This window comes from Martes martes, assembly GCF_963455335.1.
Source record: "Martes martes genome assembly, chromosome: X".
NCBI classification, from domain to species: Eukaryota; Metazoa; Chordata; class Mammalia; order Carnivora; family Mustelidae; genus Martes; species Martes martes.
The window spans coordinates 38,779,266-38,794,743 of NC_137897.1; the positions used below are offsets into that span (position 1 = coordinate 38,779,266).

The 15,478-nt window shown below is 39.7% G+C and overlaps 1 pseudogene across 1 annotated transcript; it reads right to left on the reverse strand.

Moving 5' to 3' along the window:
• Nucleotides 1-4,201: 4,201 nt before the first annotated feature.
• On the reverse strand, nucleotides 4,202-9,721 carry LOC308337342 (dr1-associated corepressor-like; annotated as a pseudogene). The gene is made up of 3 exons: nucleotides 9,496-9,721; nucleotides 8,938-9,266; nucleotides 4,202-4,391 (listed from the first exon to the last, which is right to left on the reverse strand). The product of its transcript is annotated as a dr1-associated corepressor-like (transcript).
• Nucleotides 9,722-15,478: the final 5,757 nt, after the last annotated feature.

The following is a 15,478-nucleotide window of genomic DNA, read 5'->3' on the forward strand; positions in this document are numbered from 1 at the left end:
TTAAAGTCAGTAGAGGTCTCAGCTGACTTGACAGCTCCAAAGACAATTCTTTAAAGTTATTATGGGTTGAAGTTAAACAATTAAACCTTTAGACCACTTCTGGGATAAGTCATTAGGTGTGGACTGCCCTAGGAAGGGGGTATGACCTTGTTCAGGGTAGCTCCAGCATCTAAGGCAATCATTGAAGACAGCCAAGAGCCGAGGACTGTCAGCAATATTCCCAGAGGCTGGCCTTAGGTGGTGAGGAGGATGGGTTTTTTTTCCCCGAAGGAGGATCTAAGAGGCACTTCCCAGCATCCAACAAGTATAATAGCAAAATATCTTTGGTAGTTTCTAGATTCCCAGCTTCCAAAGAGTGCAGAACTGCCTGAAGATGGACGTGGTAACAAATACAAACGTTGTTTAATGATCTATTAGGTTGAAGTATATGACATTGACATTTCTACAGGCTGAATGATTGAATGTTAGCAATTTCATACAGTTCAACCTGATAGAATAAAAGGGTAAGGAACCTGCATTGGGCTTGTGCTCATATTTAAAAGTTAGTGCATTTTAAAATGACCGATCAGATAACGTCACCTCATACACAACCCTATACCCCACCCCCATTCTCCCCATTTTGGTTATACTCATTAAAAACCCTCCTATCAAAGCTCTGTTGTCATCTACAGCCATTGGTAAAAGAAAGCCTCATGAATGCAATGAGAACTTAACTACTTCTATTCACTACACCCATTCCATCACTGAGTCTGGAAGCTTGTTCCTCTCCTCACTTGGAATGCTTCTCTCTGCATTGCCTCATACCTTAGCTAAACAACAACACACTTTCCCCAACCTACCTCCTCCTTATAGCCTCTTGGTGACACCACATTCATCATAGCTTCCCTGAGTTGTTTCAGCATTTAAGGCCAGTTCACCACAATCTAGGATTTTATAATGGCGTGTCAGGTCTTATGGAAGGACTCTGAGTCATGTGAGATGCGGAAATTTTGGGTTTTGGAGCAGTCAAGAAAGAATTCTCGAGACGTCTTCAGTGCAAAAAGGTGGCTTTATTAAAGCACAGGGACAGGACCCATGGGCAGAAAGGGCTGCACTGGGATTGTCAGGAGCAATTGATTACGTACTTTCAAGTTGAGAGGGAATTAGGGATAGCATTAAGTCTCTAAGGAATTTTGGAAGCAAGATTTCCAGGACCTTGAGGGCCTGGCTATTTTTGGGAAAAGGTCATTTATTACTGTCTAGTAAAACCTTAGTCATGAGACCCTTCAGATGTATATGAGTGGGTCATATGCTTGGAGGATGATTGCTAACATATATCTTGGGGGTAGAAATAAAGGAATTTTCCAATGGAATCTTTATATGCTGAAAGAGACTTACAGGATCCTGAGGGGTCTGGATAATGGTAAGCTAAGATTGCCTTTTGCCCTTAGCAAAGTATTAACACCAAGGCAGCTGAGTTCCTAGAGGAAGGTCCCTCTGCCTGTCTCAAGGACTTGTCAGTGGGCTGTAAGTTTTAAAGAAATTTAATTTTTTCTTTTGCCTTTGTTCTCCACATCAATGTGGACTGTCTTTGTTTTACCAGAGAGGGTGAGATCCTCGAAGGCAGAGGTTGTTAATTCTTAAGTCCTATTTTGCCCATATCCTCAACATCCAGATGGAACTTCATTATTGACAATCAGGTGAACTTTAAAGACCTTTGAATATGTATATTTGCTATTTACCTATTTTAACTGTCCTTTCAAAGCTATATATACACAAATAAATTAAATCATTCATAAGCACTCAAAAAGCTGAGGAATAAAGAGCCTGTCAGAGTATTCCTGGAAAGTGTGAAAAGGTGAGGTGAAAAGAAAAATTGTAAACACCCAGAAAGCAGAGGCTATGAATTTGGTTTCCAGATTCTCCCTCCCAAAGAACTGTGTGCTTCCCTTAACACTTCTCATCATTTTGAATTACAGTTGACCTTTAAACAACATGGGGTTCCAGCTACGCAGATCCAGCTACATATGGATTTTTTTAATAAAACAATACAATACAGTACATGTATTTTCTCTTCCTTATGATTTTCTTAATAACATTTTCTTTTCTCTAGCTTACTTTATTGTAAGATACGGTATATTATACATATAACATTGTCAGGGAGGAACACCTTCCTCCATCCTATTGTCCTTCTAGCTGGACCTTAGATTCAAATTGGCATGAGACAGATTAACAGGAGAAAATCCGATTTAATAGGCGTATATACGGGGAATCCACATGGACATAAAATTCCAAAGACAAGTGTGCCTGGGTGGCTCAGTGGGTTAAGCCTCTGCCTTCAGCTCAGGTCATGATGCCAGGGTTCTGGGATCGAGCCCCGCAGCATCGGGCTCTCTGCTCAGCAGGGAGCCTGCTGCTTCCCTTCCTCTCTCTCTGCCTGCCTCTCTGCCTATTTGTGATCTCTGTCTGTCAAATAAATAAATAAAATCTTTAAAAATATTTTTAAAAATTACAAAGACAGTGAAACAACATCAAGCTTATCTGAGCTAAGGAGGGGGATAAGGGTGGGGGAGGGAGGCCATTAGCAAGGTGAAAGGAGATGTTTGGAAAAACAAGTTTGCCCTATGATGCAGGTGAGTTCCTCAAGTAAAGAGGAGTCGCTGTTAATAGCTCACTTCCTAGTGCAGGTTCTCCTTTTCCATGCAAATTTAGGCAGTTGAGGGGCAGAGAGAGAACTTTTCCTGCAACTGCTGGGTTCTGATGACTTTCAACTCAAAATAATCTTTATGTCAAAGTGGCCCATCTTGGGGCAGCCTGCTCTGGGCTCCTACAATATACAAAATATGTGTTAATCAAGTGTTTGTTATCAGTAAGTCTTCCCATCAAGAAGTTATTAATAGTAAACTATTAGCAGTTGAGTTTTTAGGGCATCAAGAGTATACATGGATTTTCAACCATGGGGGGGTATTGGTGTCCTAACCCCTGCATTGCTCAAGAATCAAGTGTTTCTGTTTATATCATTTTTAATTATTTTCTGTCCCACCCCAACTAATTTATAAATTCCATGAGGGCAGGGACCATATTTGATCTACTCGCCATCTTATTTCCAGTGCCTTACACAGAATAGATGCTCCATAAATATTTATTGAAATGAGTATTTTTTTTAAAGATCTTATTTATTTATTTGACAGAGAGAGAGATTACAAGTAGGCAGAGAGGAAGGCGTGGGGGGGGGGAAGCAGGCTCCCTGCTCAGCAGGGAGCCCCATGCGGGGCTTGATCCTAGGACCCTGAGATCATGACCTGAGCCAAAGGCAGCAGCTTAACCCACTGAGCCACACAGGCGCCCCTGAAATGAGTATTAAAGGCAATAGTTTAATGACTACCATTTGAGAGAGGGAAAACAGGACCATGCCTTCAGCTCCAGGGACTTCCAACCACCAACTCCTGCCCTTAGTCAATGACCCAAAATGGCGTCTTTCACCCTATCATACTTTCTCATTTGGGAATATCCCTGATATATAAACATTGTCAACCCTTGATCCTTACCACAAGAACCAACCCTCCCTCTTCTGGGAAAGTTTTTAGAGTAGAAGATTTATTTTCATTCCAGAGGTTCTCTGTCCCAACAACAGCCACCCATAATATCATTAACTTCAGCAAAACAAGTCCATCTCCTGGCAGTGGCACTTCCAAATCGACACCACAAAGTCTGGACCCCGCCTCCTACCCTGAAAACACCTCTCCAAATTCTGCCCTGAAGATCACTGTGTGGACACACCTTCCCTAAGCTACCACTCATGCTTGACTCAAATAGTGAAAGTGATTTCTTAACATTTACTACTCAAAACAGAGTTACCATACTCAGGAGTTTATTCTCTCTTCTCCTCTCCTCTAGCTTTCCCAACAGTTATCTCTCTTCGATGCTATTCTGGTAGTGTGTGTATGTGAGCGCGCGCGTGCGCGCACGCGCGCGTGTGTGTGTGTGTGTGTGTGGTGAATTGTGAAATGTGAGTTTGCAACATGGCAGAATGGAGAAAGAGAGTGTCAAAGGGAGAGAAGATTAAAATCATTTTAATATCTTTTTATTCTGCATTTAAAAGTTTTCTATTGCTACATGACAAATCACCCCAACGCTTACTGGTTTAAAATAAAACCAACCGTCTCTTTTGCTCACAAGTCTGAAATTTGGGCAGGCCTTGGCAGGGGCATTTGTATCCACCCTACATGGCATCAGCTGGGGCAGCTTGACTAAGGGCTGGAGGATCGGCTTCCAAGATGGCTCCTTCACACATGACAAGTCCATGCTGGCTGCCAGCTGGGAGCTCATCTAGGACTGAGGGTGGTGGGGAGGTGGGGCTGTTGGATTCCTCACAGTGCCATGGCTGAGTTCCAAGAGTGAACATCCCAAACCTAAATGGGTTACGTTTGGTTATTATTAAAGAATTTAGCTGAAAAACCCAAGTATTGCTTGATCCTTCCTCGGTTTTTCATTTGTAGCCAGCTTATTTCAAAAAAGGATTTGAGGCAGAAGCTCCCTTTATTTAAGGTAGACACCATACCCTTAAAAGACAATTCTTACCCTCTGGATTCTGACAGATGATCTACATTTTTGAGGGGGGAAAGAAAGTACACACACCATTGGGGGCGGTGTGCTTGTGTGTTTGCCTGCTGTGTGTGAACATGCATGTACACGTCTGTGTGTTTTACATGTGTATACATTATGTTTATGCATATGTGTCTACATGTGAGTGCATGTGGGAGTGTGTGTGTATATATGTGGGTCTTCCTATGTTGGTGAGACTGTCTGTGGGGCGTATTGCTTCCGTGAGGATACCAGTCATTCTTGGGAGTTCTACAGTGACTTAAAGAATTGCTGCCAGATTAAATGATGACATGATACTTTTGAAAAGAAAATTTAGTGTGACGTGCACATTCAACAGATCTCAAATGTAATTATTTTTAAGCTACATATATGTTAGCACAAGCCATGTCGTTTTTCTTCAAGTGGTCTCTTCGTTTACAAAACTGAATAGAAGGGCTTACCTGAACCATTATCTTTCAAAGACTATAGCTCCAAAAGTCCCGTAGATTGTCCTGATAAAATACAAGAGATACTGCAGACGAATCCATCAACTGTCCCTCACAGTTACGATTCATGTCATAACACCTGCATTTAGGACAATCTAAGGAATGCTTCTGAAACGATTTGTTTGTTCCTCGTTCAAATGAACAAAGAATGCAGCACATTTTTACCTTTTTTTTTTTTAAAGCAAAAACAATGTTTTTAAAGAATGGACAACGGCACCACTCCAACCCTGATATGTAGTCACTCTTTAAACCTTATTTCTGTGGTGCATGAGGCATTTACGAGCATTACCTTTGCTTAGTTTTGTTATTTATATACAGTCACATTCCCCTTTTCTGGTGTCCAGTTCTAATTTTTGACAAAATGTGTAGAGCTGTGTAATTGCCATCGAGATCAGAATACAGAAAAGCTCCCTCACCCCCCAATACTACTTCAACCTGCTTGGTTTAGAGTCAAACATTCTTTCTCCCCTAACCCTAGTAACCATGTATCTGTTCTCCCTCCCTGCAGTTTTGCCTTTTCCGGAATGTCATGGAGATGAGATTTTACCGTGTGAGACCTTTTGGGCATCTGGCTTCCTTCACTTAGGAAAATGCATTTGAAATACACCCAGGTTTGCGCATGGATCTCTAGTTTGCTCATTTTTTTAAAAAGATTTATTTATTTATTTATTTATTTATTTATTTATTTATTTCACAGACGGAGATCACAAGTAGGCAGAGAGGCAGATGGAGACGGTGGGAGGAAGCAGGCTTACTGCTGAGCAGAGAACCTGATGTGGGGCTCAATCCCAGGACCCTGAGATCACGACCTGAGCTAAAGGCAGAGGCTTAACCCACTGAGCCACCCAGGTGCCCCATAGTTTGCTCATTTTTGTTGCAGAGTAAGATTTCATTTTATGGATGTGCCACTGTTGGTTTATCCATTTGCCTATCGAAGGACGTTTGGGTTGTTTCTAGTTTGGTGTTATTATAACTCAAGCTGCTATAAACATCCATGTACAGGTTTTGTGTGGGAACAGAAGTTTACTTTTCTCCAGAGTAAACGGTAAATCCTTAGGAGTGGGATTACTGGTTCATATAGTAAGTGTACTTGTAACTTTGAAAGAAAATGCCAAGCTGTTTTCTGGAGTGACTGTACTATTTCACATTTCCATCAAGAATGACTGTTCTGGTTGTTCCGTATCTACACTAACACTTTGTATGGTCAGTATTTTTTTATTTGAGCCATTTTAATAGGTGTAGAGTAGTATCTCATTGCGGTTTTAATTTGTATTTCCCTAGTGACTTAAAGATGATCATATCTTTTTTTTTTTTTTTAGATTTTATTTATTTATTTGACAGAGAGAGAGAGATCACAAGTAGGCAGAGAGGCAGGCGGTGGGTGGGGGGGGGGAAGCAGGCTCCCTGCTGAGCAGAGAGCCTGATGCAGGGCTCAATCCCAGGACCCTGACAGGATCATGACCTGAGCCGAAGGCAGAGGCTTAACCCACTGAGCCACCCAGGCGCCCCATTTTTATTATTTTTTAAAAAGATTTTATTTATTTATTTGAGGGAGAAAGAGAGCGTGAGCAGGGGGAGGGGTAGAGGGAAAGGGAGAAGCAGGATCCCCACTGAGCAGGGAGCCTGCCAGGACCTGGGGGTCAGGACCTGAGCTGAAGGCAGATGCTCAACCAACTGAGCCACCCAGGTGCCCATCAACTTTATTTTTCTTTTTTGAAATTGTTTCTCCTATTCGGGTTTCCTTATAATTCAACTAAACCTTAGAATTAATTTTAGATAGTTACAAAAAATCTAGCTGAAAATTTTGTGATTGTGTTAAATCTATAGATCCTTGTGGGGGAAATAGACATCTTACCAATAATGAGTCTTCAGAGTCATGAGCCAGGTATATTTTTCTATGAATTTAGGTCTTATTTGATTTTTTCAGCATTGTTTTGTAGTTTTCAATATCAGATACTGCACGTACCTTATAGATTTATCCATAAATATTTCATGTTTACTGTAGCTGTTTTAAATGGTATGCTTTTTAAAAATTGGAGTTTTGTTTTGTTTGTTTTTTTAAGGTTCAGGCAGTGTTTATAGGGGGCTTATACCAAGAGCAGGTGTCCCAGACAGCTCCCTGAGCAAAGGCCCGCAGTTTGTAAAGGAGCTGAGAAAAAAAATGTTTTAATAATTTATTACTAATATATGGAAATACACTATACTTTTATATATTATCCTTGTATTCTGAAACCTTGTAAATTCATTAACTACTTCCAGGAGCTTTGACTTCTATAATGGACTTTGTTTTTTGATAACCTTATAAGACATTATTTTATACATTCAAATTGCCTTTAGATTTACCCCTTTTTTGCCATTTTCTTTGCTCTTTTCTTTTCTCATCTCATATTTTTCCATCTGAGATCACTTTCCTTCAGCTTGAAGTATATCCTTCATACTTTATCCTTTATACTTTTCTTAATGGAAAACTCTCTCAATTTCTTAATATAAAAATATGTTTACATGAAGGAAAAAATAAAAGTGGCTATTTTTCACAGAGGACATGATTGTCCATGTACAAAACCCAAAAGAATGATCAAGAAAAAAAAACCCTCCTGGAATTAATAAGTGAATACAGCAAAGTTGTAAGATACAAGGGTAATATACAAAAGTCAATCCCTCTCCTATATGCCAGCAATGAACAAGTAGAATCTGAAATTAACATAATTTCACTTACATTAGTACCCCCCAAAATTAACTATTTAGGTATAAATCTAACAAAATATGTACAAGATCTAGATGAGGAAAACTGCACAAAACTAATGAATGAAATTAAAGAACTAAATAAATGGAAAGATACTCTGTATTCACGGATAAGAAGACTCAATATTGTCAAGATGTCATTTCTTCTCAAATTGGTCTATAGATTTAATTCAATCCCAATCAAAATCCCAGCAAGTTATTTTGTGGATATTGGAAAACTAATTCTAAAGTTTGTACAGACAGACAATAACTCCAGAATAACCTCTACAATACTGAAGGAGAAGAACAAATTTGGAGGACTGACACTACCTGACTTCAAGATTTACGATAAAACTACAATAATCAAGACAATGTGGTACTGGCAAAAGACAGACAGATAGACCAATGGAACAGAATGGAGGGCCCAGAAATAAACCCACATAAGTCTAGTCAACTGATCTTTGACAGAGGAGCAAAGGTGAGTCAATGGAGCAAAGATAGTCTTTTCAACAAATGGTGCAGAACACCTGGATACTCCCATGCAAAGAAATGAATCTAGACAGACTTTACATCCCTCACCAAAATTAACTCAAAATGAATCACAGACCTAAATATAAAATGCAAAAGTATAAAACTCCTAAAAGAGATCCATGATATTGTGACTTACAAGGAATACATATTTGGTCATTCAGATGACCAAACTCTATTTCTCATATATATTTGGTCTTAGTCCCAGTTCCTGGCTCACAGCTCCTAAAACCCTTTGCTCTTCCTCTGATAAGGGTGATAAAGGTGTCTTTTGTTATGTTAATGAGGCGACCTTCAGAAAGCCCTTAGCTCACCTAAGTTGGGGGGTTACTGGTTGCCAGGAGAACCAACTACATGATTGGAGGGTTGGTGCTTGGTCTCACCCCACCCAACCCCCACCTCCAGGGTGAGGAGAAAGGTGACAAATTGAGTTTAATCGCTGAGATATTAATTTTTTAATAAATCTAAGAACAACTTTATTTTCTCTTCTCCACCCAGAGCAACTAAAATCAGCTAAAAGTGGGTGTGGCCTGGGAAGAGAGAGGGCTCTGAGAGTCACAGTTCTCTTCATCCTCTATATCTGGTGCTAAGAGGCCTGGGGAGAGAGGGTGCTAGCAACAAGGGCAAAATCAAAGTGAAGGGCATGAAGGGTGTGAGGGGACTCTAAAAGTGGGCAGGGGGTGGCTGGCCTGAGGTGGAGCCCATGGTGTCTCCTCTTCCCTGTCCGCATCTATGTCCTCAGACCCACCCTCCTGCTCCAAGTCCATCCCTGACAGCTTCTTGTCCTTGCCTTTGCTTCCTGTCCTCCCATTCCTCCAGCCATTGTTGCCTGGCTTCTGGCCCCTCTGGGGACCCTTGTCCCTTTCTATGGTGTTATCTTCCCTGTCTCCCTGCATGTCAGGCACAGAGGCCACCAGGTCCTTCAAGAAGTCAGGCTGCTGGGGGCACCTGGGTGGCTCAGTCGGTTAAGTGGCTGACTTTCAGTTTCAGCTCAGGTCATGATCTCAGGGTTAGATTGAGCCCCATGTTGGACTCTGCACTGGGCTCTGGGTCTGCTTATCCTTCTCCATCTGCCTCAGTTCCTCCCCCTGCTCACACACTCTCTTTCTCAAATAAATGAATAAATAAATAAATAGGTAAATAAAATAAAATAAAATCTTAAAAAAAAAAGTCAAACTGCTGCTCCAGCTCAAGGCACTGCTTCAGGTGGGATGTGGTCATGGTTTGGCGCTTCAGGACCTGGTCACCTGGCAGGCCTTTGTCAACAGTGACTGGAAGAGTTCAAGCACCCAGGAGATAATGATAGGTACAGCCGCTGCCACCTTCCCAATCTCTTCATCAGTCTGCATGAGCTTCTTGATCCACCCCAGCAGGAACCCCACATTATAGTTCTTGCTTGGCATCAATTTAATCAATCATGACTATATAATGAAGCCTACACAAAAACCCAAAAGGACAGGGTTTGGAGAGCTTTCAGGTTGGTGAACACGTAGAAGTTCTGGGAGAGTGGTGCACCTGGAGAAAGCATGGAGGCTCTGTGCCTGTTCCCCACACTTTGCCCTGTGCATCTCTTCCATCTGGCTGTTCTTGAGTTCTATCCTTTGACAATAAATCAGTGATCTAGTAAGTGAAATGTTTCTTTGAGTACTGTGAGCGGCTCTAACAAATTAACTGAATCCAAGAAGGACCTTGGGTGACAACCTGGGCCTGCAAATGGCATCTGAAGGGGGTGGTCAGTCTTATAAGATTAAAGTTTCAACCCATGGAATCTGGTGTTATCTCCAGGTAAATAGTGTCAGAATTGAGCTGAATTGTTAAGACACCCAACTGGTGTCTGGAGCATTGCTTGGTGGTGTGGGAAAACCACCCCCACTTCCCCACACTAAAATTGGGTGCTCAGACCACAAAAGAATAACCTAGGGGAAAAAAACCTAGATGATCTTGAGTGCGGTGATGACTTTTTAAGCTATAACACCAAAGGCACAATACGTATGAAAGAAATAGAGAAGCTGGACTTCATTAAAATTAAAAACTTCTGCTCTGTGAAAGATAATGTCAAGAGATTGAGAAGGCAAGCCACAGGCTGGGAGAAAATATTTGCAATATACACATCTGGTAAAGGACTCATATCCAAAATACATAAATCATTCCAAAAATGCAACAAGAAGAAAACAAACAACCCAATTCAAATGGACCAAAAACCTTAACAGAAACTCCCCCAAAGAAGATACACCAGATGGTAAATAAGCATATGAAAAGATGTCCTTCATATGTCCTCAGACAAGTACAAGTTAAAACAAAACTGAAGTACTATTACACATCATATTAGATCGACCAATACCCAGAACCCTGACAACACCAAATGCTGGTGAGGTTATGGAGCAACAGGAATGCTCATTCATTCCTGGTGGAAATGCAAAATGATACAGAGACAGTTTGGTGGTTTCTTACAAAACTAAATCAACTTTCACCATCCAGCAACCTTGGTATTTACACAAAGGAGCTGAACACATACATCCACATAAAAGCCTTCTCATGGGTGTTTATGGCAGCTTGATTCATAATGCAGCAGCTTGGATGGAAGCAACCAAGATGTCCTTCAGTAGGTGAATGGGTAAATAAACTGTGGTCCATCCAGGCAGACTACCATTCAGCACTAAAAAGAGATGAGCTACCAAGCCATGAAAAGACATGGAAGAAATGTATGTTAAATGCGTAGTACTCAATGAAAGAAACCAATCTGAAAAGGCTACATGCTATGTGACTCCACCTATATGTGTTCTGTAAAAGCCAAAAATGGGAATATAGAAGAAAGATCAGTAGTTGCCAGAGGATTGAATTTGGGTGGGTTGTTGCAGGGAGGGGCTAGGAATGAATAGAAGGGACACAGAAAAATTTTAGGGCAGTGAGAATATTCTGTATGATATTATAATGATGGATACATGTCATTACATGGACGTATTTGTCCAAACCCATAGAATGTACAACACCAAGAGTGGACTCTAATATAAACTATGGACTCTGGATGATGACCATGTGTCATTGTAGATTCATCAATTTTAACAAATATGCCACTTTGGTGTAGACTGTTAATACTAAGAGAGTCTATGTATGTGGGGGGCAGGGGATATATGAGACATCTTGGTACCTTCTCTCCAATTTTTCTATGAACCTTACACTGCTCTTAAAAAAAGTCTGAATTTTTAAAATGTATCCATTTTGCCCTCAGTCTTCAAAGATACTTTCTCTGCACAATTCTTATCAGTAGTTACTTTTAATATGTTGAAGATATTATTCACTTCCTCTGCCTTCTATTGCTGCTGTTGAAGCATCAGCTATTAGTCTAAATGCCACTCCATTGAATACATCTGTCTTTTATCCTGGGCCAATTTTTTTTGCCTTTCTTTTTGTCTTTGCAGTTCTGCATTTTCACTCTGATGAATGTAGGTGGGAATTTCTTTTACTTCTCTCATTTGAAATTGGGGGACTTTAGAATTGTGGGTTATGTATTTCATCAGTTCTAAAAATTAATAGCCATTATAACTTTACTCCCTCTCTACTGTCCTTTTGGAATTCTAATTAAATCATTGTTAGACCCTTTTACTCTATCTCTCATGTCCCCCATGTCTTTTGTATTTTCCATCCTTTATTTTCTCTGTGACACTCTGGATAATTTTTTCTGACTTATCTTCAAATGCACCCAATTATCTTTGTATTCATGAGTAATTTATTAGTTTTATGCATTAATCCATAATATATCTATATATGCTTACATATATATACATATATCCATCCACATTCATATTCATATCTGCATCTATTTATTTATATACATATATTCATTTCTAGAAGTTCTAACTGGTTCTTTTCCAAATCTGATGTCACTTTATAAGGTTTTTCTGTTGGCAATGATATTTTCAGTTCACCTTTTATTTATTTAAACATTGAAAACATAGTTGTTCTACAAACCTTAACTAATAATTCCATATGTGGAGTCTTAGTGGATCTGTCTGTCATCTGTTCTTTCTGCTTATTCTCATGCTTAGTGTTTTTTTTTCTTGTGTGAATAGTACTGTTTGCTGTTAAATATCACTGAAAACGTATTTATATGGGGGGACCTTGGTGGCTTGGTCTGTTGAGCATCCAACTCTTGAAATCAGATCAGGTCATGATCTCAGGGTCATGAGACCAAGCCCCACGTTGGGCTCCATGCCCAGCCTGGAGCCTGCTTTAGATTCTCTCTCCTCCTGCCCCTCCCACCTTCTCTGCTCCTCTCTAAAATAAATAAATAAACAATAATAATTCAAGTAATATGAAAGATGCAAAATACACAAAAGAAATTACGCATTTGCTTAAACCAAACATCTAAGGACATTGTCTGTTCAAGATCACTTCAAACTAAATTCAATGCCTGAGGGTTTTGTCCTTACATATTTTTTCCCCTTTGGCATTCCATAAGATGTCAATTTCAGCTAAAAATACACCCAAAGGCCAATTCATTTGTGCTTCACCCTGCCCCTAATAGTATAACCTTTGGGGATTTCTGCTTATAGTAGTGACAGTCTCATCTTAGATTCTCCACCTTAGGCAGGACATGTCACCCTGACTGTTAAAACTAAAGTTTTAATTTTTTCCAGTTGACGAAGTTCTTGAGTGGCCTCTGGGTTCCTTTTGCCCATCTGGGTTCCTACTTTCCTTTCAAGTTTGCCCTAGAAATTACTATCTTGTCAGCTTTTCAGTGCTTTTAAAAAACATTTTATTTTTGCATTTTATCCATAACTTGTAGTTGCTTTTCTGCAGAAAGGTTGGTCCAAGTCACTTACCCTGCCATTAGTAGAAATGGAAATCAATTCATAACATTTACAAGAATAGTCCCATTCCAGATTGGAATTGTGCAGTGCCTGATGTGACATGGCTGCGATAGATATTTTTATTTATTTTCACTTTATTATTGTGGGGAGGGGTTACTCATTCCAGTTTCTGCACACAACTATTTTATTTTAGGGGAAGAAAATGAAATATTCAGTAGGAGTCTGTCTTTTGGCGTCAGCAATGAACAGATTCTCTTCCCCATCTGTTAGTGGGGGGGAGGGTCAAAAACATTTTCTTTTTCTCTATCATTTTCTCTTTTCAGACATATTTATACAATTTTACAATTTCCTTTATGTTGCAGGGTATTTGTTAGCAATTCTCAAAGGGACCCTCATTATTTTGTGCTTACAAGTTTTTATTATTTTTCCTTCTTTTCTCTTATTTGGATGCGGATAAGAATCAGGTTTTGTAAGTAACTTATTCTGGTTTGGGGGTGGGGGTGAAGGGAAGCTATCTTTCTTCCAGTCTTACTTGCACTCTTGTCCTATTATCCTCTTTTCTTATATTTAACATTTAAAAATTCACTGTCTTTATTTTTCTGGGCCATGTATGAAGTGCTGATACAGAAATTTCTCTGTTTTATGGTAATGGGATTGGATTCAGAAAATTTTTCTAAATAAATAAGAGAGGATTATAAGAAGTTTCGAAGAAACTACAAGTCAGACTTTTTGCAACAATTGGATTATCTCATCTATTAATAAATCCAACTTCATCAAGCAATAACTTGCTGCTCTCTCATTATAATCAATGTTTAAAGTGTTCCTCGTCTTGTCATTCATGAGTCACCACTATTGGAAGCTGCACCTGCCTAAGGGTTTTGTGAAGAAGGGAGACTCCACCCTTATACACCTACACTGAGTGAGCCAAAAGTTGATGCTTGAAAAGAAAAAGGAAAAGATAAGTAACAGGCCAAAATATAGTAACAGAGGCTGATAAAAACCAAGAGTTATCAAGCAGAAGAGAATTAAATAAATTAAAATTATGGGGCACCTGGGTGGCTCAGTCATTAAGCATCTGCCTTCGGCTCAGGTCACGATCTCAGGGTCCTGGGATCCAGCCCTGCATCGGGCTCCCTGCTCAGCAGAGAGTCTGCTCCTTCCTCTCCCTCTGCTGCTCCCCCTGCTTGTATGTGCTCTCAGTCAAATAAATACATAAAATATTTTTTAAAAAAGAAATAAATAAGTTAAAATTGATAATTATTTGAGATTATTAAAAACTATCACTTCATTATAAGATGTATATGTCTACAAAGAACCTTGGACCTCCAGTTTTCCAGATGCAATGTTGTAGCTTCACTGTGGACACTCCTGATTTCCACTAAATTCAGTGATTCTTTCTTCTGAAACACATTCTCATCATCTCATTCCATCACAGGGTCATGGAGAAAGCTGCTGTTAAGACATGTCATGAGAAAAAAAAAAAACACAATCTGGTCAAATAAGACTGGAAAGCATCCAATTAAACAAAATCAATCCGTTTTCTCCACTCAATAATTCCTGAGGTTTCAACATGGTAATATGCATAATGAAATTCTAAGAGGGAAACTGGTATGTAGTAGTCCCTATTTATTGAGCATGTCTAGGAACAGGTGTTCTGTGGAACACACTTTGAGAAGTATGGCTTTTAAGTATAGAATGAGAAATTTTAAAAAGAGGAACAGAGAGAGAAAAATCTCTTTCTTCATCCTGTTGGAGGTTACATTACCAGTGAAGCCCTTAGAGTCTTTACCTTATTTCCTAATATTGTGGGAAATATTTATTATCCTCAGAAATCAGGCACAGAAGTCAAGTCACTTGTTGAAGATCATACATTTGTAAATGGCAGAACTAGGATTCGAGTCCAGAAGTTCTTGACTCATACCCTTGACAGTGTATCTTTTTTATTTAAGGAGAAGAAAAAATCTCAACGTTTCCATTACCTTTCAAAGAATAACAATTCTTTTAAGAAAATGTACATAAACACATAAATCCACACAAGTCACTGACACTCTGATGGATGAACCATTCGTGCAACCAGGGTTGGGTTGAATTTTACAAAATGCGTTTGAGTGTTTGTCCTGTAAAGACACTTTGATTAATTGGCTTAGCACACAGGTACAATTTAAAAGACTCTAACCTTCCACCTTGCCCAACAGGAATGAGAAAAATGCCTGTGGCATTCATTAAGTACACTGGTCTGCATGGTTTCCCCTATCATCTGGAGGGAGGGGAGCCCGGTTTTACTAGCAGCATCTCCCTCTTTCCTGCCTGTCCCTCATACATTTACTATCTTTCATATCCCTCACTTGG